The sequence below is a fragment of the Mustela lutreola genome, chromosome 2 (assembly GCF_030435805.1).
Source record: "Mustela lutreola isolate mMusLut2 chromosome 2, mMusLut2.pri, whole genome shotgun sequence".
Lineage (NCBI taxonomy): Eukaryota > Metazoa > Chordata > Mammalia > Carnivora > Mustelidae > Mustela > Mustela lutreola.
In genome coordinates, this window is record NC_081291.1 from 49,979,541 (window position 1) to 50,002,358 (window position 22,818).

Consider the following 22,818-nt stretch of genomic DNA (forward strand, 5'->3'; position numbering starts at 1 on the left):
CAAGGGGTAAAATGTGGCCCATATCAGGAGCTGATTTCTCAGGCAGCCTACTTTGAACGAGGCTCCTCTAGTCTGAGCCCTGGTCCCTTCCTCCTAGGGTCTCACTTGGACAGTATAGCTCACAAATTGGTGGTTGGTAGAAGCTAACCATTCTACCTGATGGGAAATAACAGCTTTAGGAGATAAATGGATAAAGCAGATCCTTGAGGATCTTTAGTCCAGAAGGCTGCTGGAGTTCCCGGGCCAGACACTGGCATATCCTCTCCTTGGTTCTAAAATCATCACCTGGGCAACAGTGGTAACAGGACTGTATTAGTTTGCCAGGGCTGGGATAACGTAGGACCACAGACTGTGTAACTTAACAACAGAACTTAACAACTTCTGTTTCTTAACAATAGAAATTTATTTTCTCACATTTCTAGAGGCTAGAAGTCTGAAATCAAGGTGTCATCAGGGTTGGTCCCTTTTGGAGGCTGTGAGGAACAACATTTTCCATGTATCTTCTAAAGTTTCAGGTAGTTTGCTGGCAATCCTGGGCATTCCTTGTTGAAATGTTACTCCAACATTTGCCTTCAACTTCACATGGCATTTCCTCTGTATGCATGTCTGTGTCCAAATTCCATCCCCCCCCTTTTTAATTTAATTATTTGACAGGGGAAGAGAGAACACAAGCAGGGGGAACAGCAGAGGGAGAGGGACAAGCAGGACCCCACTGAGCAGGGACACAGATGCGGGGCTGGATCCTAGGACCTTGGGATCATGACCTGAGCTGAAGGCTGCCACTTAATTTAACAGCCACTTAACTTAGCTTAAAACTTAACTTTAGGAAGCCACTTAATTTGGGTGCCCCCCAATTTTCCCTTCTTATAAGGACCCTAGTGATGTTGGATTGGGGCCCATCCTACTCCAGCAGGATTCCATCCTAACTAATTATTAGATCTACAAAGACCTTATTCCCAAATATGGTCACATTCTTAAGTAGTGGGGGTTAGGACTTCCATATATGAATCTGTGGTGACGGAGACAGAATTCAGAAGTACCAAAACCTTTATCATGTCAGAATCTGGCATTACCGTGATCTGATTTGTTGTAGCTCAGGTCCAGAAGCCTACACAAGCACCTCCTTTCATTCACACTTCCTACAAACTCTGAAATAACAACTATGTTCCCTTTAGCTGCCTTAAGAGTATCAGTAGTTGGGTAGAAAGGAAGGATCTTTGGACTGCAGTCCCACCTCAACTGTTATCAATCAGGCTGTGTTCAGCTTGTGATAAGTCTTTGAGCCTCAGCTTGCTTGTTTACATATTAGAAATTCATCCTTCCAAGTCAGGGGATTGTGCTTCAAATTAAATTAAATGCAAAAAGAGATTAGAAGAGCTATAAAGCACTCTCAACATTATTTTTTATCATTTCATGTTTACAAATACAAAACCAAGAAGAAACAGTCATTTTTGTTTTTCCTCTTATTGATCAACAAATGTTTTTGAATCAAGTGCATGGCCTTAGATGGCAAATTAGTCTCAAAAATCTTACCTGGAGTAAAAATTAACACTCCATGTTTCTGTGAATGTAGAACAGAGATCGTGTCCCCATTTTAGATGTTCTCGTTAGCTTATTAAGATTAGATATCTCAGAAATAATTATTCCCCATTGGAGGAGTAGCATCTCATATTCATAAAGACAATAAGAAATTTTCCTTTATAGGTGTAGAGAGGTCAGCATGACAGATATTTGCATAAGATTAGAACTACAAAGTCTCAACTAGTCAGAGTTGAAAGCTTGTCACTGTACCTTGCTGGAAAATCCTTTTATCTCAAGGTATGTGTTTTCTACTTCAGGAGTTGGCTAGGTTTCCATAAAGTAAGTACCATAGACTAGGGGATTTAAACAGTAGAAATGTACTGTCTCACAATTCTAGAGGCTAAAAGTCCAAGATCAAGGTGCTGGCTTGATTTCTTTTGAGGCCTCCCTCCTTGGCTTGCAGATAGCTATCTTCTCCTTTTGTCTTCACATGGTCTTCCTCCTGTTCGGGTACACGTTGGGTCCAAATTTCCTCCTCTAAAGATACCAGTCATAACAGATTCAGGGCTCACCCTAATGGCCCCATTTCAACTTAATTAACTCTTTAGAGACCTTAACTCCAAATACAGTCACATATTCTAAGGCATTGAGGATGAGGCTTCTACATAGGAATTGGGGGGGGGGGGGACACAATCAGCACATAACATTCTCCCCTTTGATCACTCCAGATTAATGTCCTCCTCACAAGCAAAGTATAGCTACTGTTTTACTTTAGAACTCCAAAGCATAGCTCCTCAAAATTATACTAAAATTAAGGAGTTTTTACTTGAAATAATAAGGTATTAGGGGGCACCCAGGGGGCTCAGGCTGTTAAGCATCTGCCATTGGCTCTGGTCATCACCCCAAGGTCGTTGGATGGAGCCCCATATGGGACTTCCTGCTCAGCGGGAAGCTTACTTTTCCCTCTCCCATACCACTTTCCTGTGTTCCCTCTCTCTGTCAAATAAATAAATAAAATCTTAGAAAAAAAAAGATATTAGAGTCATTTTTCCTTTGCCTTAAAATAAGTGGTGTATACTTCAGTTATATTATAGATATTAGCAAATTCATCCACCACCCTTCTCCTGAAGGCCTACTGTATGCCAGTCCATGGGCTGTGGCAGTATCTTCAGATCAAGTTCTTACTGTAACGCCCCCAATATATTTGTTCACAACTTGTCTAGGCCATGACTTTAGAAGAATCACTGGAGCCATTTCTCCTCCATATCCTCAGTGCTCAGCACTTACTTACAAACTATTCCCCTTCCTTATTTTAACTGCATTTGAAAAACTATTTTAGACATCAGTATTTTGATGTGTTGTGTAAAAAAGGTTGTCTAAGAGTCCTAGTCCTATGCCAATGACCTTACCTGCCTTAGTTTCTATAATTGTAACATAATGTGCTTTGGAACAGAAAGCTCTAAGGGCACTTCCAATTCAATAATTCTATATCTAACTCAGGTTTGGGGAGTCAGAGAGGCCCTCTTGGAAGGGGGGAAGTTGAGTTTCATCATGAAGTATGAATGAGAGTTGGTAGAGGAGCATTTTGGGTAGTGAAAGCATTTTGGGTAGTGTCATCAGAAGTGACATCAATCCTAGAGTGGTCCCAGAACCTGACCCAAGTTCCGGATGCCATGTGGGTAGTTGAGCCCAAGTGTGAACCTCTAGAAACATGCAGAGACATTATTCAGATAAGACAGTGATTAATTAGTTGTGTGTCACCATTGACCTCTTAGATCACTGGCTTTTAAATACTGGTTGTTCTTTGTGATTGTTTCCCTTCACTGCCATCCTATTTAGAGTAGGCATGGGGATATATATTCTGCATCTCCACCTATCTTGTAACTAAATCTTGCAATGATCTGGAAAAAGTAGGATGATCCCAATAGGTTGGTGGATATTATTTATAAAGGCTCTGTTAAGGAAGCAAGTGACCTGACTATCACAGTTCAAAGAACATGGATGTTGGGATAGCTGTTTTTAATACTTAATACTGGGTTCACTAGTAAGATGAAATTGCATAAGAAACAGGTCTCCTTATGTGACTTTCTAGTAACACATAGTACTATATGACTAAAGCTGAGAATTAGGTAAAGTCATATAAAAGCTTGGTCTGCCCTAACAAAACACCATAGTTTGGGTGGTTTAAACAATATACTTTTATTTTCTCACAGTACTGGAGACTAGGATTCCAAGATCAAGATGCCAGCAGGCATGGGTTTTGGTGCAGTCGGTTTCTTTCTGGTTTGCAGATGTCATCTTCTTGCTATGTCTTCATGTGGTCTTAAGTCTGAATGTGCATAGAAAGAAAGAACTGTTCAGTGTCTCTTTATTAAAAAAAAAAAAAAAAAAAAGCAACCACCAGTTCCATCTGATTAAGGCCAACCTTGATAACGTCACTTAACCATAATTATCTCCTCAAAGGCCCTAACTGTAAATGTAGTCACAGTGGGGAATTAAGGCCTCAACACGTAAATTTGGGGGTACACGATTCAATCCATACAGGTTTGATACAGCACTTTAAGTATTATCTTATGATGAGCATTATAAGAGACCAGGCATCTGAACCCTAAATAGTATCTAAAAAGCCAGCACAATTCTGAAAAAACAGCCATGTTTCTTAATTCTGTTTCAAAGAGAAGATTATTCTATATTCCATTTTTTCCCCTTTCTCTCAGCCTAGCACATTTTAAAATAGATTTGAAACCTAGGAAATTAACACCTTCAATTTATTCCCAGAACAGATAGCTAATAAGTAGGGAAAATTAAAAATTTCCAGCCAATTCACTTTCGTGTTTTATAACACATACCACTTTGGCTGTGGAGTAGGTTAATTTGAATTAATCATTAGACTCTCTTCAGAGTTAAAAATGAGGTGATATTTAAAGCAAGTTGCCTTGTTAGTATAATCTGACACCTAAAGTCTAGCCTGAAGTGCAGTTGGTTTTACGTATGGTTGGTACTCTGTAGTATTTTTTGCCCCCAAATCTTTTATGCCAAGGATGGGTTCCATTATCAAGGTTCAGTAATTTGAGGGTGGGGGAAGACTCATGAAAGAAAGTCCCCTTGGGAACATAGAATAAGAATTTTCACCTGCTCTGTCAGACTACATCATCTTCCCTGAGATGTATGATCAGCCACAAACACGTATGACAATGGGCTCACTGAGTTACCTCCGTAGTTTTGGCACATAGCTACTGTTGTGTAAATTTACAGAAGACTGTCAGTTGCCAAATCAGATTTTGGTGGTGACCCGCATCTCTGTTGAGCTCTCCCGCCACACTGACAGCATTGCCAGATGTCCATCCTCCTGACCAGATGGAGGGAAGGTAGGGACGGGAAAGGGGTGGAAATTTACTATCCAAAAATGTACTCTCTTACTTCACAAAAGGCTTTTAGAAATCACTTGGAACTGGAAGGACCAGGTTTGGCTGGTCCCTTACAATTCATTCATATCCTCATCCTACGTCCGTGCTTTGGTAAGCTAACCTCTGTTTCCTATGACAACATTTGACATTATCAGTGAAGTCAAGCAATTCCTTTTTAGGAGAAAAGCATAACACTTTACTGAGAACAGTTAAGCTATGTCACATCTTCCAATTTCATAGACATATGAATTTTGTATGAGAGTGTTGACCCTCAGGGAGTAGCTGCATATTTGACATTATTTGGGATTCTGGGGCATTCGATGTATGTTGCCTGCTTTTAATTTTTTTTTTTTTATTATTATTATCTATGTTGCCACCAAGTGTCTAGTCCAATAGGTGAAGGAGGAATTCTTATTTAATAATGATGTGACTTTTCCAGAAATGTCAAATATGATCATCACTGCAACACTTAGGTGTTTTAAAAGGGGAAATTACTGTGAAGCCTCATTTTAGTTCCCTGTGGATCAGTAGTCTGTTTCATAGCTGACTGCTTGCCAAACATTCAGACCTCTGGGTCAGAGACCATTCGTTTTTTCAGATGTGGGGACCAGACCACAGGAATACAGTTGGCCCCTCCCATGACCCATGTAGTGTAGAAGGTGGATGGTGTTCTGCTGCACCAGACCACCAGTGGGCAATCAGCTGGCTCTGACCCATTGTGCTTTCTCTTTGTGCCCTGTGATCCTCACCTTTGGAAAAGGCTGTTTCTGCTACAAATCTCTGGCTTTATACATGACAAAGATTCCGACAGGGGACTACTTTGTCTCAGGTAGAAGTAACCTGCAATGTTGAGTACTGGAGAATCCAGCTGAGGATACTTATTTCAATGAAAACATCTCAGTGGAGTGGAGCTCCTGATGGAATATGAGATCTTTGCATTTGGATAGCTTCTAGATTCCAGAATTTGCCACACTTTGCCCCTCTCTTTATATTACTCACTAATTCATCCAATAGGATGATTTGCTAGGTTGTGGGACCACAGTGATGAACAAGCCAGAGAAAGGATGGCCTTTGTTAAGCTTTCAGGATAATGGTGTAACTAGATCTGGGTTTTCCAACTTCAGCATTACTGACATTTCATGCTGGATAATTCTTTGGGGGGAGGAGGAGGAGTAAAACTGTCTGTGCATTGTAGGATATTTAAAAATATCCCTGGCCTCTATCCCCTAGCTGCCAGTAGCCACCCCTTTAACCTGGTTGGAACAATAAAAAGGTCTCCAAACCTTTTTACCCCCAGATAAATGGAGGGACAAAACTACCCTTGGTTGACCTGGCTAAAATAAAAGGAAACTAAGAAATGAAATGAAATACATATATGTGTATCTTTAAGTTACAAGTATTACAAGGGAGACATATATGGCACTAGGTAAGAGAAAAATTCATAGAATGGGACTTAATTTAGGTTAAAGGGCTAGGGCCAGTATCTTTAAGGGGGTGATCTTTAAGATCAGACTTAAAAAAGGATCATAGTGAATACAGGAGTGTTCCAGAAAGAGCAGTCCCCAGGCCTTGCTTGGAGCAAATGATGATCTATTCATGGAACTGAAGCCAGCATATGTGAATGGGACTGGGGGTCGGGGAACAAGTCACATCAAAGAGGGTGCTGGGGCAGTGATAGGAGTTTGGATTTTATTTTAAGTGTGGTGGGAAGGCGTTGGAGAATTTCAAGAATGGAAGATAACATTATTTGACCTACATTGTCTATACTGTAGGAGGAAATCTATTGTTCCTAAAATGTATTTGGTGGAGATGAAGTGGAATAGAGGATAAGTCAGCATTATTACTCAATTTACTGTGGGAAGGCCCTCTGTATGTTTGACTTGTGCTTGTAAGGGATACAAAGTAAAGGTACAGAGTCCTATTGATAATATGGCAAGAATCCCATCAATTTGGCAAAATTAATTTGTAGCCAAATCTGATTTTAGATTCTATTTTATTTAAAAAGAAATAATGATGGTACAAAATCAAAATGGCTAAGTGATAAGATGGTTTGAAATGTGTTGAAGACTATTTTCCAATCTGTAAGATGGGGATCAAAATAGAATGTATTAAATGTCTATTAATGAAGATGAAATAATTAACTAAAGCCTTATTCTATATGAACATAATTATTTTAATTACTTTAATCAAGAGCAATGACATTAACTTCATTAAAATAAAATTCAGCTGAATAAATTTTAAAGATCTTTTTTTGCTTGATTCAGTGATTCATGAATTGGGCAGAATCCCATCTAGCAGATGGAAAGCCATGCTAAGGAGCTGTACAAATGAAAGACTTTTATAAGCAGAAGGGAGCAGGGGCAAGGAAGTTATACTAGCAAAAACTGGATGGGTTGTAGCAAGGTCATTTTCCTTTAGGAAATGTCAGGAGTCTATCAGATTTCCTTACTAGTGATGAACAGGTGATTCCTGATTAAGACTCGGTTTGGTGATGTGGGGATTAGCGTAAGTCCCTCCATTTAGGGCCTGTTGTCTTTTTTTTTTTTTTTAATTTATTTTTTATTTATTTTCAGCATAACAGTATTCATTATTTTTTCCACCACACCCAGTGCTCCATGCAATCCGTGCCCTCTCTAATACCCACCACCTGGTACCCCAACCTCCCACCTCCCGCCCCTTCAAACCCCTCAGATTGTTTTTCAGAGTCCATAGTCTCTCATGGTTCACCTCCCCTTCCAATTTACCCCAACTCCCTTCTCCTCTCTAATACCCCTTGTCCTCCATGCTATTTGTTATGCTCCACAAATAAGTGAAACCATATGGTAATTGACTCTCTCTGCTTGACTTATTTCACTTAGCATAATCTCTTCCAGTCCCGTCCATGTTGCTACAAAAGTTGGGTATTCATCCTTTCTGATGGAGGCATAATACTCCATAGTGTATATGGACCACATCTTCTTTATCCATTCGTCCGTTGAAGGGCATCTTGGTTCTTTCCACAGTTTGGTGACCGTGGCCATTGCTGCTATAAACATTGGGGTATAGATGGCCCTTCTTTTCACTACATCTGTTGTCTTATTTTCAACAATTTCCTCCATGTTAAGTGTCATGTTTTATCTCCTACATGTCTTTCAAATTCACCTGCTCTTCTTGACCACCAGCAGTCTACAGTCTATTCCCTATCCTAAACTTAGTTATGAAAATTTGCATTTAACTCATGTTAAACTTATTTTTGAAAAAAGATCTTAGTGAATCTATTTTTAACTAAATGATAGAGCAAGGAAAGTCTGCAGTGGAATGATTTTACTCCTTAATATCATGTATAGTGTTAAATAGCCAATCTTGAGATTTGCAGAATCACCCTAAGAACTATAAACAGAAAAAAAGATTGTGCTTTGATAGAAAGAAAAGCCAAGGTGGGGGGCATCTGGGTGGCTCAGTCCGTTAAAGCTCCTGACTCTTGGTTTCAGCTCAGGTCATGATCTCAGGATTATGAGATTAAGTGGCTCAATCTCAGCATCTGGCTCTGGGCTCAAGACATTGTTTGCTTACAACTCTCTCTCCCTTTTGCACTGCCCCTCCTGCCTGCATGCTCTTTCTCTCAAATAAATAAAAATTTTGAAGAAAACTATACTAGTATCCTGATTTATTACCTAGAGATGGTGGAATCAAGCAGTCATTCATCCACAAATCTGGATTGATGCCTACTATGAAGAGGGTACATACTAGATGCTGGGATACAACAGACCTCAAAATCTAGAATGGTCCCAGCCAATGCATTCTTACAATGATCATGTGACTAAAATGTCGATTTGGGGACAAAGGCCCTAAAGGTTTTCCAAAGACAGCCCATTTTGCTAAAGATGGCATTCATGCACTTTGTATGTGCTAGGAATTGTTCATGATTATTCTGTTAGTAATTTAATACTCTTATCAACTTGGTGTAGTAGATATCTGATCTTAGATTCTATTACTAGCCTCATTTTATAGATGAGGAAAAAGAGAACTTAGTGAGGTTTAGTAGCTTACCCAAAAATGCATGGCTAGCAAGTGATAGAGCCAGGATTTGAAATAAATTAGGAAAAGTGATGTTCAGAGGAGGGTGCATGTGGATAAGGATGAAGTGGTTAGGAGGAAAGAGGAATAAAATAGGAATTGCTATCATCCTCAGTACTGAAGCCTCTTGTGATCCTCCACTATTCCTGACAGCTTCTACAAACCACACCAAACTAATTTCAAGTTTTTGTGCTATGCACGATAGCGTATTAGAACGGGCTAGCAAAATGATCATTGATGTTCTTTCCATTACTTTGCTTTTTTGCATGAACCCAATGATTATCAATAAGACCCTTTCAAGCTGACTTTTTCTTTTTAATTATTTCTTACATCTTGTGGTATAGCTCCTTCTCATCAACTTAATTACATTCCAATAAATAGGACTCTCTTAATTAGCGATGTCCTCCTACTCCTTGACCTTGGCATATGTATAGAACAATAGATATTGCCAGCAGCCTAAGAGAAAACATCCCAATTTGTTCCATGCATTATGCTTGCTTTTTGTTCACAAAGACACCGCCATTAATTTAGTATTTAAAAACATGGTAGATCTCATTCCATAGGTATGTGAAAACTCCAACATTGTGCTTAGTTATGATATGGTATCATATTGAATGTTCACTCCATTTCCCTTTTATGTGTAGAGTGACTTTTGGATGACTTGGCTGATAATGTAATAGTAATCTGAAAGAAGCAGTAGGTTTCAGCTCAGAACTGTGAAACTAATCTTAATCTATACTAGGCAGTTCACTAAAACTTCTGATCTGTTCACCACTGCCAACTGGCTACAATCAAGTAATTTGTCGCATATCATCTTAATCTCTCCTGGGCCAATTAGGAAACTATTTCCTAAACACAGCACCAAGAATATCTACATCTCTTTTTCCCACTGCAAACTGAAAGAATATGCTATTAAACACATTGTCAAATTTTCATTAAAGGTGGGAATGTTTGGTTTGGATTTTGCACTTAGGAAAATAATAGATCTTTCAAGGTTACTAGTACATGGTCCAGACTTTGGGTATTCTATTCACAAAAAAAAGTTTTTAGGACGTACAAAAGATCTCTTCAAGAGCATTACCTAATACTCTTATAATATAGTTAAGTTGGAATAATCATGGGTGTTCATTGATCAGCACTGCCAGTAGAGCTTTCTGTAATGATGGAAATGTTCTATATGAGCATTGCCAATATGATAGCCAGAGCCTCAGGTAGCTATTGGACACTTGAAATGTGACTGGTGTAACTGAGGAATAAAATACTTAATTTTAATTAAATGTAAATAACACATCTGTCTCCTAGCTCCATGCTACTATGTAGCATGACCCAACTATAGAGATTTTTCTTGCAATACAAGTGAGAGGAAAAAGCCAGGAATTTGTACCTCCTAAAACAACAACTGTCAGTGAGTAAAGGAGACTTAAAAATCCTGAAAAGTGGACCCAACAGAAGTACAGGAACTAAATCTCTCCCGTGACTTAAGAAAACTTGCTGAAGTCAAGCAGAACTTGAGGGATGTTCAACACTATGTCTGTTTCATCAAGAACTTTGAGGCATGGGGCTGTCACACCAGCCTAATTCTTTAATGAAATGGCATCTTTAATTAACTTTTCTAGATGATATCGTCACTAGTGTTTAAGATGAAATTCATTATTTCTCAGCTGAATGCTATGGACTGCCCTGCTGCGTTTGCATGTAGCATCTTCAGTAGATAATTACTTTGCTCCTTGTCGGGAGTTACACCGATCCAAGGCCCAGAGTCCTCTGTGTAACACTATTGTAATCCAAAGCCAAATTTGCTGCAAACCTGTACAAGCTAATCTGCCCCGCCACAAAAAGTATATCTGACTTTCATCATTTTAAAAATACACTACAGAATCACAACCAGCAAATTTTTATTTTTTTTTTATTTTTTTTTTTAAAGATTTTATTTATTTACTTGAGAGAGAGACAGTGAGAGAGAGCATGAACGAGGAGAAGGTCAGAGAGAGAAGCAGACTCCCCATGGAGCTGGGAGTCCGATGCGGGACTCGATCCCGGGACTCCAGGATCATGACCTGAGCCGAAGGCAGTCGTCCAACCAACTGAGCCACCCAGGCGTCCCTCAACCAGCAAATTTTTAAAAAGGGATTTCTTCAAAATCGGTTTATGGCAAATTTTAACTGTAGATAGTTTATCTTCATATGTGCTTAACTTTTGCCAGAAATACCCTTTCTTATCAGGTCCACTTGGGTAAATCCTATTCATTCTTCAAGTTTTAGCTTGAGCCTCTCTTTATGCTTTTTGTGTGTGGGGTTTTGTTGTTGTTGTTGTTGTTGTTGTTGTTGTTGTTCTTGCCCCATTTCCCAGAACCTATGCTTTGCTTCAGTCATGCTAACAGAGACTGTAGGAGTGAGTGCTCTTATCTTTTTCTGCCACTGGACTTCAACCAAATGAAGGCAGAGACTCTGTCCTATTCATCTTTATTTTTCTGAATCTCTGATGGGGTCTGGGCATAGCAGAGACACTGCAAATACTTGATAAATTAATACATATTTATTCTAAAATTTATGAGAACATTTCCATTAAGTATGGGAGAACAACTTCCTGGATCAGTTCTCAATGAAAGTACTAAGCAGAGATCTGCTTGTCTATGTCAGGACAGCAACTGGAGATATAGACTCTACAGGTTCTTATAAAAATTCATGGCTAAAAGGGCATCTGTGATTGCATCTGGACCTATCTTAAATGCTATGGTCCTAATGTACAGAAAGAATATTTCCCCACACACCAGGTTAATGTAGATGCAGAGAGAAGCCCAGATTCATGGTGATCTGAGTGTCAGTTACCGCTTCACTTATGCACAAACTGACAGGATCATGTATAAACATCCAGTATCCAACGTTGACCACTGTACTATGGTAAAATGCCAAGTTACAAACCTTTCATAATTTCTCACAAATTATGAAAATATTAAGCATTCTATCTATTAAAATCAATGGTTTCTAGAAGAGATAATTTCCTCAAAGATCATACTCCAAAATGATCGTTTCCCTTCATTTTGGAAAAAGCCCATAACTTAGTAGTTATGGCATGACAATTTTCCAGATGAACTGAGACATCCCAAACTTTTGCTCCATTTTTTTTTCCCCAAATGGCTTCAAAAGAACGTTTAGCAGAAATGCATGTTTTGGGGGGGATGGGGATACAGACTTAAGGAATAGGAACAGTTGCAGACATGCCTCCTCTAAACAAGAGGATCTCAACTTCTAGAAGAGATGTATTAGGTTTCTTCGTCAGGATATGTTCCTTTGCAAAAGACTTGATCGCATTCAGCTAACCATTTAGTCAGGAAAAAAAAAATCTTTCTTTACTGTGCTCATGTCCCCGAGAATGACAATTCTGACGGGCCAGGTGCCACCCCCCCAATAAAATATCAGTCAGATACAAGCCTACCAGTGGGGAAATAGAGCTTGCTTTGCAGAAATTCTCTCTGCTGGGGCTTGGCAGGAGCATGCCACCTGTTGGGTAGAAAGGAGTCACATGGGGATTTGAAACAGGGTTTGAAGTCCTATGATACAAAGACACCTAACCCTCATGGCAGACCACGTGCTGAGGTGACAGGGTTGATCAGGCTGAATGGTGGTGTTGCTCTGTCACCGCAGCATGTACACCTGATACAACAGAGACAGCAACAGCTAGTGCAAACTCAGCAGTGAAACTTGGAGGCACAGACAGGCTGTGGTGCTGGAGCGTCCGCTCCCATGAGAGCCTTCGCGGCCCTCTTCTATGGCAGGGCCTGGTCACAGAACCTGCTCTGACAATTCTGACACAGGCCTCCTAAGAGTCCAAAAGCTACGTCTGCCCCCTGCCAGCACTGCAGTATCCAGAGACTTGGATGACCCCTTGAGAAAACTTGCTAACTTCTCTCTGGCATATCCGAGAGAAGGGAGACACAGGATAAGAAACCAAGACAAAGAAAATGGCCCTGAAAGCATGTTCAGTGATGAGTTCCACACAAGCTCACTCTAACAGACCCGCATCCTTTTGGCAGGGGGTAAGGTCAAGTTCCAGAATCACAAATTAATCTTCACAAAGATTACTGTGCCTTTAAAGTGTCCTGGGAACACATTCATTCAGTGATGGAGGAAGTAGAGGCTCCACCAAATAGAGGGACTTAACCATTATGAAATGGAATGACGGATGCTCAATTTTCTTCAGTGATTTGCAGTTTATAATGCATTTTGACACCAATTAATTGAGTTGATACTCAAAATAACTCTCTAAGGTAGACATCATTATCTTTTTCAGAAGGGGAAGCTAAAGCTCAGATTAAAAGATTGCCTCAGGATCACAACTTGAAGGTAATGCAAGTGGGATTCCCACCAGTTCAAATACTTACTCTCCCACACAAGCCACCCCAGTACAGGGAAGCCTCCCAGGGAAATAACCCCGTCTTCTTTCTGAGTAAAAGATGGAGCTAGTGTTTGGATATCTCAGTTTTTATGATATTCTGGTACAACAGTATTTCTGTTTTCAATTATACACACAGACAGACATATATAACTGTTCAATAACAAACTGAAATACACAAGTCTTATGTCTATTTGGGATGAACTTTGACAAATGTGGACACTTGTATAACCATCACTCACATCAAGATAAAGATTTCTGTTGCCCAAAAACCTCCCTTTGTCTCTTTCTAGTTAGTACCAATTTCCAAATAACCATTATTCTGACTCAATCATCATTGATTAGTTCTGCCTGCTCTTAAGCATCACATAGATGAATTTATATAGTATGCACTCATTTGTGTCTAGATTGTTTTATTCAAAACTTTCCTTAAGATTTAGTTATATATATATATATATATATATATATATATATATATATATATATATATAGTTATATATAGTTATATAGTTATATGTAAGTGTGTGTGCATATATATGCACACACACACAGAGTTCTTAAACCCTGGAGCACTTTGTTGCCACATCTTTAAAAAACTCCTTGCCTTTATCTTTTTTTGTTTGTTTGTTTTACCACTAACAAGTCATCTTTTATAGGCAGAGAGCATAACCAATTTATATTTTTTGTCTCCTACAATACCCCACACAGGATTTTAAGTATATTTGACACAGGATACATATTTGTTGAATTAAATTGAGTAAATGATCAATTCCTTCCTTGGGTCATGGGATCACTTCGGCAGAAAAGTAAAATGTGAGCAGATAGCATGTCCTATGTGAAACTATATGTCCCCAAGACGGTGCTTTAGAGAGGTGAGGGTTTTATGGGGCATGATGTAAAGCAGGAGGTAGCGCAATACTTATAGCACCTTATTATATTCTGTGAGAATTGATCAAATATGCAATATCTGGGGAAGTGAAATTCTGCATTTTGACATGACCATATGCCTGGGACAGGTTACCATGTCCTGGATTCTGTGGATTTTATGACCACAAATTTCAAATGAAAATGTCAAAAATTTTGCTTGTTCTCAAATAATGGAATGTGATGAAGTTGAAGAATTCAAATTCTGAATGCCAGTCAAGCAAATATTTTGAGAGAATACATATTCTGTTTGCCCTTTTAGTTTATGTATAAAGTAAATCTAAAGAGAGGCAGAGATATTATTTATAGCAATGACTAGAGCCTGGTACTTCAAGCTTCTAAAGTCTTAAGAGTGAGTGCCAATTTCATGGGGCAGGAAAAAAAAATATGGAATAGGCGGGAAATTATGCTGAGGCCGTAAAGCCTTTTGCAGTGATGTCATCTGCTTTTATGGAGAAAATAACATATTGTTTTGTCTTCAAGCTGAAATTAGGACATTATATCCAATATAATGTCAAGACCATGACTTTCATCTAAGCCATGACAGTGATTATCATGAGATGATCTGTCTCAGACAGTCTTTTTGTCCATTCATAAACCAACTTAGACTTAGTAGAGGAATCCTAATTATAGAGTAACTGTTCAAGGGTAGAGTTTTAGAGCCTCTGGAATGACACTTTCTACTTACTGCCTCGCCTTCTGTATCTAAAAGGTCCTTATATAAATGCAGATACCAAAACACCCACATCTTGGGAACTCTTTTTCTTCTTCTTCCAGCTTTCTGGAGATATAACTGACATATAACATTGTTCAATGTTAAGGTGTACAATGTGATGATGTGATTATATATATATATGTTTTGATATATATATTATATATATGTTTTGATTATATATATGTTATGATATATATATTATATATATGTATGTTTTGATATGTTTTGATATCAAGTACATAGTGTGTGTGTATAACTCATATATAAAGTGTGTGATTTGATATATGTGTATATGGAAATGATTATCACAATGAGGTTAATTGGAACTGCTACTAAGGAATCTAACTTAGCACTTGCCAAACTTAAATGTATATAACCATAATCTGGGGATTGTATTAAATGTAAATTTAGGTCTAGAAACTGCATTTGGAGCAAAATCCCAGTAAGTACTAATACAGGGGTTTCTGGGACCAAATTTTCAGTAGCAAGGACTTAGTCAACTTTCAGAATTTTAGAATGGACTATAGCTTATATTCATCTTTAGATTCTCTAAAGATTTAAATAATGGTCAGGGATATATAAGATATAACTTAGGTATACACATTTATATAGTCTCATAGACAAGAGCCAATATTATTCTCAATCTCATGCAAATAAGTAAATATTTAGTTAAAACTTAGCATTTGAACAGTTGCCTACTTTTTAAATGCATTGTCTGGAAAATTAAATCCTGGAGTTGCTTTTGAAAAAGACTTTCAGTTAAGTCCACAACAAAAGGGGCATGGTCATAGGAATGCATTAACCATGTGAGCTCAATGTGGACTCTGGTAAAGACTGTGCCTACCAACATGAGTTAAATACTGAAGTGCATTTTATATAATACACACCCACAGCTCAGTCTCACTTGGGTTTAATAACCACGTTTACACTGTGATGTTGGATCCCTACAGCCAAGCACAGTTCCTATCACAAGGTAGACATTCAGTAAATACCTGATGAATGGACAAGTGTGGAAAATATCAATACCCAAATGGCAGAGAGAAGGCAAATATTATCAAACCCATTTGACAAGTAAGTAATGAAGCTAAGGTCCCAAAAAGATGACATCATCCAGAGAGCACAGCACTCTGTGGGTGTCCAAAGACTTCATGATTGAAGGACAGAGAGGCAGATTAATTTAGTCAAAGGACCAGGGGGATCCCTGGGTCTTCAGACTCCTTAGGATGTTGCTCCTTTCATTCAGTTGCATCACATCCTGTGTGATTTTTCCAAAATTCAGACTTTTGGACCCCATACCTGGGATTCCAAAATGTAAATCAGGTCATTCTATTTGAGAGGAACACCAAAGAAACAGAAGCCGAGATAGACTAAGTATCAGAACTCTGATTTCAGATTTCAGTCTTCACCTCCACCATTTATTAATCATTTCATCTTGAACCCACTTCTTAGCCAACTCTAGTGTCTACAGGAACTACAGGTAGGGAGCCTAATGAACAACCAGGGCAGTCATGGGTGACAGGGCACAGTGGGGACCGTGACAAATGAAAGCACTCCTGTTTTGCTTAAGGATGGTCATCCCCACCAAACTCTATCAGAAAATTATGGCCACATCTTGAGATTTTTAAAGCAAAATTGGAAATCCAGAGTTTTACATGAAAATCTGTGACTTTTAAATGTGATTCTGTCATGAATTTTAAGCAGTCTGCCACACGGGTTGGGAGTTGTCCAGTGGTTACCAGGTTATGGACTATGTCTTAAAGCCTTGTCTTTTTTTTTTTTTTTTTTTTTAACTGTCAAATTAGGCTAATAACAATTACCATGCAGGATTTTTGTGGCAGCGGTCAGAGATAATGTAAGTGAAAAGCACTTATAAATCATGAAGCATAAAAAAGATTATTAATATCATTATCATCATCCTAAGCATTGTACCCCAATGCCTAAGTGGTTTCTGTGTTGATGAGGGGAGAGAGAGGGCTATTTCTTTTTAAAGTCCATTTACGCACTGACAGTAGATGCAGTACACCCATCCTTCCTATGTGAGAAGTGCCTGAATGATGATTTGAGGGGCAGGGCCACTCTGTGGTCTTGTCTTTCTATATGTGGCCTTGAAGAGAAAATTGGCAGATTTTAAATATGCCAATTATGACCCTTATTATGGTTCTAAAGTACAGTTAAGTATGTATGAGGGCCAAGATAGTGATGGAATGCAAGAAAGAATACAGATGAAGCTGTAGACGTGCTTGAACATGTTTCTATGACTACAGATCTTCTGATAATGGGACTTGCAGAAATGGTTAGTTTTAACAGCACAGACGTAATCCCTCAGTTATCTCCTGGTCGCCATTTGATATACGTTATGTGAGAAAGTATTATGAGTTTTTGTTATTCCTTTTGTCAAATTACCTAAATAATTCAATTGCCTTCTAGACAAATTCCCAGAATGCTAAAAGGTACAGAAACTGAGGAACAATTCTTTATTCCTAGGTCTTTATTCCTCATAATGCTAAATACTGCAACATGGTATCTCATGTCAGACTCTTTGAAAGGGTAGTCCGGGGAATGCCCCCTAGGGAAAATGATAGCATGAACCATTTATCCTGATAATTTACCACAGACACTTAATTGGTCTCAGCGACCTGGATTTTTCCAGGTAATTTTAGACCCATATGATGTGGAAAACTGCTCCTACCACTTTTCATTATACAAGCAGTCTGTATAATTTTTTGTTTTACAAGGAAAATTAATTTTTATTATTCCAGAGGAATTCACATGGACTTAATTCTCCCTTTTGGGTCAGATCTAGAAGGTAGAAACCTCCTCTTAGACCTTGCTCAGTTTCTCAGTGATCCACATCCTACCTGGAATTCCATTCTCCCAGGGCTGTCCTAAGCCTCATTATCACCAGATGCACCTTTCTGCAGAAGCCCTTTTCAGCTGTAGATTCAGCCAGGAAGAGAAAGATGAAAAGCAGCAAGCCTCCTCCAGGCTGGCTCTCCCTGCCAGATTCCCCCAAATGAATCTGTATTGAATTATGTGAGAGGAGTAACTCAGACCTTGCTCCAGAACTGGTCTGTCTGCTTCCTGAAATGAGAGACATGGAACAAAGAGTCTATAGGAAGTGAATTCCTTGCTGCCAGCCCCTAAAAAGATGAAAGAATCACTAGGAAGTCTACATTCTCTGTCCTCTAGACTCACGGAGCCCAGTTGACTGGCCAGTCCATACAAGGCTTCGAGACTTAAGATAGGCAGTCTTAATTCGATCCCCTTAAATGTAATACTGGAAAAAGCAGCCGCAATTCTGTGAGTTGCTGGGAAGGAGAATTGAAAATGAGCCCCATGGCCCCGTTTATGACTGAGCTATCAGACTGTGCATTTAGCCTCTGCAGGTGGTAATCTTCCCCAATCTGACCCCAATTTTCCTTTCAGTGTCCAAAGCCTCCACTACAGAGGAATATGTTGAGACAGAATTTTATCACACCTCATCCCTGCATAAATAAGCTATTTTATTTTGTTATTGTCTGGGGAGTAACTGGTTGGTTGTTTTAAATCAGAAGTGCTTTTTGCTGAGCTCTCATAAATATGTTTTAAAATCTATCAGAACATCATATCTCTTTATCTCTCTCTCTCTCTTGGTTTTGGACTTAAATCTAATGAGCACGTTCCCAATCTAAAGTTATTAATAATAAAATAATAATAATATTTAATAATAATAAATAATATCACTAATATTAATAATTAATAATAAAAGAAAAGTTATCAGCTTCAGGGCAGGGTCCGTGTTCCGTAGCTGGAACATTGGTTGCTTTTTCCCTGTTTCCAGTGTGTGTGTGTGTTGGGGGGGAGCACAGTCTCTTTTCAAGCCATCACAGGCCACTTGGTCCTGTCAGATCCAATATCCAACTTTTTGAAGGGCCTTGTTAGTGTCACAGAGTACACGTGGGGCCAAAGGCATGCTTGTAATTTGTTTTTGTCAACAGCCTTTGCCTGGTTTCCCAGGCCCAAGAAAACCAGCTGCATATCTCCCTCCGCTTCATGATTTTTGGGAGGCAGGGGGAAAGGTTATATGTATATTTCTGCATATATTATAGTGAGAAGGTGAGCTTAGAATCTCTGATGATAGGAAATGGTTTGAGATTGGGAACCCCCCCCCCTTTTTTTTAAGTCAAAAAAGACCCTTTCCTAGGCTAGAGAAGTTTCAGTCCACAGATGGAAGAAGGTTCAGTCCACAGCTGGCTGTTTAATCAGGGAGTCATGGGAAGTCTGTATTCTCGAGTTCATTTTCAAGGACCAAGACAGGAGAAGGGCCTGAGTCAGGTGCTGCATCCCCAGTGTGTGCTTTTAGATATGGTGGGGCCAGCTGAAGTGCTGTCCACCTGCATTCTTCTTTTGTCCTAATGTTTCCTTGACTTTTCATTCTGTTTGACCATAGTTTGTGTTCTGTGAGAGTTTGCTAAGTGGATAGAAGTGTGGTTACATAGATGGACTAAAAGAAAGCCTCCAAGTAGGTATGATGAGATGAATGTGGATGCCTATCTTGTAAGAATCAGCCTAGGAAACCTCTCCCCGCCACTTGCTTCCAAATCACAGTGTCTCTGCCTGTGACTATGACCTCCTACTCATTCAGCTTTGAACCAGCCCCTTCTTGCTCTTAGGAAGAACAGGCACATCATCATCTCTTGTCTTTTCTCCTTCCCATGTCTCAAAAAATTTTTTTTGTTTTGTTTTTCTTTTTCTTTCTTTCTTTCTTTCTCTTTTTTTAAAAATAACACATCCACCTGAACTTCCTTGCCCAACTAATTCAACCAGAAGAGAGACTAAATTTTTGGAGAAACTGCAAGGAGGCTAGGGCCAGACTGTGCAGAAGCAGTGTAGACTATGTTGAGGGTCTGGAATTTATTGCAGAAGGAAGAGAAAGCCAATAGGAGATTCTGAGTATGAGAGTTACATAATTTCATTTAAAGTAAAAACAAAAACAAAATTTCATTTAAAATAAAAACAAAAACAAAAATCTCTTTCCATTATAGCGGGAATAAGAATGAAAACAAAGACCACTTAGGAATCCTGTAGGTAAGAAATGGTGGTGGCCACTGAGACAGAGTTAATGGATAGACATAGAATTGGAATCAACAGACAGGACGTGCTACAGGTTGAAGGTTGGGGGTGAGGGAGGAAGAGAGGGTAGGAAGACCATCACTGGCTTCAGAGGATGACCTTGTTATTGAAGGACTTGGGGTAGAGCAAGAAAGAAATGGATTTGGGAGGTAGCAGGAAAGGGGACAAATTAAAAGTACTACTTGAGATTGTTATTATATGTCTTGCTTTTTGTTTATTGAGCTCTATAAAAAGAGAATTTCAGCACAAAGGGAGTTACTGGGCTCCTGAAGCTCACTGGGCATAACTGCCATTTCATGATGCTACCCCAGTAGCTCAATAACCAACCTAGAAATAACCTGGGACAAAGCTTAATTGTACTGCAGGATCTCCAAAGCAATGTATGATCTTTCTCTGTTCTTTGAGTATAAGTGTTTTTGGACTCCCAAAGGAGGTTTTGAGAAAGAAGGAAATGAGAGAATCCTTTAACTTCCTTTTTCAATGTGGCTATGATTTTAAATTATTAACTATGCTTAGTTTTGATGTTTGTAATAGGAAAATAGTTGGGATTTTGTGGGGAAGGGGTAGAAAGGAGGGGGAAAAGGTTAATAGAGAAAAGAAAGACATAGAGATGTGGGATACAATGAGGATTTTTTAAAAAGCTGATTTCCTATAATAGCCAAAGTGCAGAAGTTCTTCAGATTCAGTTACGCTAAGCTTCATACCAAGTGTGCTTTCCTGCAAGCACACTTTCCTGACAGACTTAGTGACATTAGGAAAAAGTAGGTTTTCTGGGAGTTGGTGAGAGCAAGAGTTTGGTGTTCATAGGGTTTGCTCAACCTCATGCAACATTCCCCCTACAATTCAAAGTTTGCTCTTTGTTTAATGGAACAAACCAAAGGAGGTACTTCTCACCTTGTCATGGGGCACTGTGTGTCTGTTTGACCAGGCCAAGATCATTCTGCAATAAAGAGACTCCCTCTGATGAAATTAAGATTCTTTTTAAGTTACTATATATTTCATTTGGTCTAGGGTGGTAAAAGCAATCTTTTAGGTAAAGTTTTTCACAAAGACAAATTTTCTGCCTCCTGGTTGAGAGGTAAGTGTTTCTTTTCTTTTGCTAAGTGGTTCAAGGTCACCCACTTTGTTCACCCTATGCCCCCACCACCTGCCTTGCTTACCTGCATGAGAAGATTTTTATACCACTCCATTTTTAACAAACACATGTGTCTTTCTTTGGGGACGATGAGCAGCATTGACATGTAAGTGAAAAATGATTACTGAGTGAATCAACGTGTTTACCATCCTCCTTCCCAAAAACTCTTTCTCATTATATAATATGCCTTATATAATTTTCTGCATAAATTTATTTCTACTACAGGTAAAAAAAAAATGGGGAATGGGGGTGTACTACTTTAAAAAGGAGAGATGTTCCCAAGTCAATATGAATTCTATAATAATTGGTAATTTCATAGTGGTGATAATAGTTTGTTATTTTTATAATGATCACACCATATCATTATCTAGGCTTCAAATGGAAAATTTGAGGACTTAATTAGAGGGTGAATTATTTGTTTTTATGTTCTTTCCTTCATTATTTTGATTTGAATGCTTATGTCTGCCAATCCAGTTTGTTCAGAGGGAACCTTTTATGCTGCATAAAGAAAAGAGGGCAATTTGAGAAATGATTTAATGATATTTTGAAGTTCCATGACATTAACTAAGATTAGTGTTTCTTAAGGCCTTGTGTGCTATAAATACATGAGCTATGAAGTGAGGACACTCCCAGGTACGGATTTTGACTCTGTCTCCCGCTCCGCACCCCTCGCTATATGACCTTGAATTAGGATTTGAGTTCTCTGAGCCTTCATTACTTATTGGAAATCTGCTGATAATGATGGCACCCATCTGCCCAGCACATAAGATGTGTAGGGACTAAGTGAGGCATTGCATAAAAAGCACTGAGGAGAGAGCCTACCATTGGCTATTACACCAAAAAGATGACAATTCTTCACATTGGTCCCTATGAAAATTTTAAAATAATTCTTTCTGCTGGTAAAGAAAGTATCCCTTTCACCTTGCAGAAGGCATTCTGCTTACCACCTTTGAAGACTCTGACTCTAATTTGGTTTCAGATGTGTAAGATTATTAATTACTGTAGCACTGAGTGTGAAATGTGGCTTCATTGCTGTGTTACTGAGAGTAAGCAGGGTCATTTTCTTTGAGGGGAATGAGAAAACTCCAAGTCCACAGTAATTTCCCCTCATCAAAAGGACAGAGTCAGAGGGTCCTTAAAAAATTACAGCAAGGGTGCTAATGAAAATTCATGAAAAACAGTCTCCCAATCCCACCTGGCTGTAGGTCTAGGCTTTTGAAAGAAAACCGAGGGGAACCAGAAGCAGTTCCTTTATCATTCACATGCAACTTCATAGCACAGGATGCTCATGTCTTATCCTGATAAATGACAGGGACCAGTCAGGGACCCAGTTCAGGGACCCAGAGGGTTTCTTTCTTCCTGAAGTTTAGCTTCAGCATGTGAAATGGAAAGCCTAGCCACAGACCTGATGCTAGAGAAGGAGTTAAAAACTGAAACAGGAGGGACAGAGGGAAGGGGGTTGTCTTTTGTTCCTCAAAACAAAACCAAAAAGACCCCAACCTGCTGCTTGTTTTCAAATACATCAGGCAAGCTTCATCCTTCAGTATTCATTTGCA

The 22,818-nt window shown here is 39.0% G+C and overlaps 1 protein-coding gene and 1 long non-coding RNA gene across 3 annotated transcripts in view; one reads left to right on the forward strand and one right to left on the reverse strand.

The window, feature by feature from the left end:
• Nucleotides 1-22,818, forward strand: part of GRM7 (glutamate metabotropic receptor 7) — an 891,796-nt gene that overhangs the window by 778,490 nt on the left and 90,488 nt on the right. The gene's annotated exons all lie outside the window — the stretch shown is intronic.
• LOC131824177 (uncharacterized) overlaps nt 1,386-22,818 on the reverse strand; it is a 253,679-nt gene continuing 232,246 nt past the window's right edge. Inside the window, exon 2 of the long non-coding RNA XR_009350775.1 lies at nt 1,386-3,850. This is a non-coding gene — a long non-coding RNA (uncharacterized LOC131824177). The remainder of the gene's footprint in view (nt 3,851-22,818) is intronic.